The following is a 3168-nucleotide window of genomic DNA, read 5'->3' on the forward strand; positions in this document are numbered from 1 at the left end:
AACCAGGTATTAGGTGTAGAGGGACAGAACCAGGTATTAGATGTAGAGGGACAGAACCAGGTATTAGATGTAGAGGGACAGAACCAGGTATTAGATGTAGAGGGACACAACCAGGTATTAGGTGTAGAGGGACACAACCAGGTATTAGATGTAGAGGGACACAACCAGGTATTAGATGTAGAGGGACAGAACCAGGTATTAGATGTAGAGGGACAGAACCAGGTATTAGATGTAGAGGGACACAACCAGGTATTAGATGTAGAGGGACAGAACCAGGTATTAGGTGTAGAGGGACAGAACCAGGTATTAGATGTAGAGGGACAGAACCAGGTATTAGATGTAGAGGGACACAACCAGGTATTAGATGTAGAGGGACAGAACCAGGTATTAGGTGTAGAGGGACAGAACCAGGTATTAGATGTAGAGGGACAGAACCAGGTATTAGGTGTTGAGGGACAGAACCAGGTATTAGATGTAGAGGGACAGAACCAGGTATTAGGTGTAGGGGCACAGCCAGGTATTAGATGTAGAGGGACAGAACCAGGTATTAGATGTAGAGGGACACAACCAGGTATTAGGTGTAGAGGGACAGAACCAGGTATTAGGTGTAGAGGGACAGAACCAGGTATTAGATGTAGAGGGACAGAACCAGGTATTAGGTGTAGAGGGACAGAACCAGGTATTAGATGTAGAGGGACAGAACCAGGTATTAGGTGTAGGGGCACAGCCAGGTATTAGATGTAGAGGGACAGAACCAGGTATTAGATGTAGAGGGACAGAACCAGGTATTAGATGTAGAGGGACACAACCAGGTATTAGGTGTAGAGGGACAGAACCAGGTATTAGGTGAAGAGGGACAGAACCAGGTATTAGATGTAGAGGGACAGAACCAGGTATTAGATGTAGAGGGACAGAACCAGGTATTAGATGTAGAGGGACAGAACCAGGTATTAGATGTAGAGGGACACAACCAGGTATTAGATGTAGAGGGACACAACCAGGTATTAGATGTAGAGGGACACAACCAGGTATTAGATGTAGAGGGACAGAACCAGGTATTAGATGTAGAGGGACAGAACCAGGTATTAGATGTAGAGGGACAGAACCAGGTATTAGGTGTAGGGGCACAGCCAGGTATTAGATGTAGAGGGACAGAACCAGGTATTAGATGTAGAGGGACAGAACCAGGTATTAGATGTAGAGGGACAGAACCAGGTATTAGATGTAGAGGGACAGAACCAGGTATTAGATGTAGAGGGACAGAACCAGGTATTAGGTGTAGGGGCACAGCCAGGTATTAGATGTAGAGGGACAGAACCATGTATTAGATGTAGAGGGACAGAACCAGGTATTAGATGTAGAGGGACAGAACCAGGTATTAGGTGTAGAGGGACAGAACCAGGTATTAGATGTAGAGGGACAGAACCAGGTATTAGGTGTAGAGGGACAGAACCAGGTATTAGATGTAGAGGGACAGAACCAGGTATTAGGTGTAGAGGGACAGAACCAGGTATTAGATGTAGAGGGACAGAACCAGGTATTAGATGTAGAGGGACAGAACCAGGTATTAGATGTAGAGGGACACAACCAGGTATTAGGTGTAGAGGGACAGAACCAGGTATTAGATGTAGAGGGACAGAACCAGGTATTAGATGTAGAGGGACAGAACCAGGTATTAGATGTAGAGGGACACAACCAGGTATTAGATGTAGAGGGACAGAACCAGGTATTAGATGTAGAGGGACAGAACCAGGTATTAGATGTAGAGGGACAGAACCAGGTATTAGATGTAGAGGGACAGAACCAGGTATTAGATGTAGAGGGACACAACCAGGTATTAGATGTAGAGGGACAGAACCAGGTATTAGATGTAGAGGGACAGAACCAGGTATTAGATGTAGAGGGACACAACCAGGTATTAGATGTAGAGGGACAGAACCAGGTATTAGGTGTAGAGGGACAGAACCAGGTATTAGATGTAGAGGGACAGAACCAGGTATTAGATGTAGAGGGACACAACCAGGTATTAGATGTAGAGGGACAGAACCAGGTATTAGGTGTAGAGGGACAGAACCAGGTATTAGATGTAGAGGGACAGAACCAGGTATTAGATGTAGAGGGACAGAACCAGGTATTAGATGTAGAGGGACAGAACCAGGTATTAGGTGTAGAGGGACAGAACCAGGTATTAGATGTAGAGGGACAGAACCAGGTATTAGATGTAGAGGGACAGAACCAGGTATTAGATGTAGAGGGACAGAACCAGGTATTAGGTGTAGAGGGACAGAACCAGGTATTAGGTGTAGAGGGACACAACTAGGTATTAGGTGTAGAGGGACAGAACCAGGTATTAGGCGTAGAGGGACAGAACCAGGTATTAGGCGTAGAGGGACAGAACCAGGTATTAGATGTAGAGGGACAGAACCAGGTATTAGGTGTAGGGAGACACAACCAGGTATTAGATGTAGAGGGACAGAACCAGGTATTAGATGTAGAGGGACAGAACCAGGTATTAGATGTAGAGGGACAGAACCAGGTATTAGATGTAGGGAGACACAACCAGGTATTAGATGTAGAGGGACACAACCAGGTATTAGATGTAGAGGGACAGAGCCAGGTATTAGATGTAGAGGGACACAACCAGGTATTAGGTGTAGAGGGACACAACCAGGTATTAGATGTAGAGGGACACAACCAGGTATTAGGTGTAGAGGGACACAACCAGGTATTAGGTGTAGAGGGACAGAGCCAGGTATTAGATGTAGAGGGACACAACCAGGTATTAGGTGTAGAGGGGCACAACCAGGTATTAGATGTAGAGGGACACAACCAGGTATTAGGTGTAGAGGGACACAACCAGGTATTAGGTGTAGAGGGACACAACCAGGTATTAGGTGTAGAGGGACACAACCAGGTATTAGGTGTAGAGGGACACAACCAGGTATTAGATGTAGAGGGACACAACCAGGTATTAGATGTAGAGGGACAGAGCCAGGTATTAGATGTAGAGGGACACAACCAGGTATTAGGTGTAGAGGGGCACAACCAGGTATTAGATGTAGAGGGACACAACCAGGTATTAGGTGTAGAGGGACACAACCAGGTATTAGGTGTAGAGGGACACAACCAGGTATTAGGTGTAGAGGGACACAACCAGGTATTAGGTGT

The sequence above is a fragment of the Ranitomeya imitator genome, chromosome 3, assembly GCF_032444005.1.
Source record: "Ranitomeya imitator isolate aRanImi1 chromosome 3, aRanImi1.pri, whole genome shotgun sequence".
NCBI classification, from domain to species: Eukaryota; Metazoa; Chordata; class Amphibia; order Anura; family Dendrobatidae; genus Ranitomeya; species Ranitomeya imitator.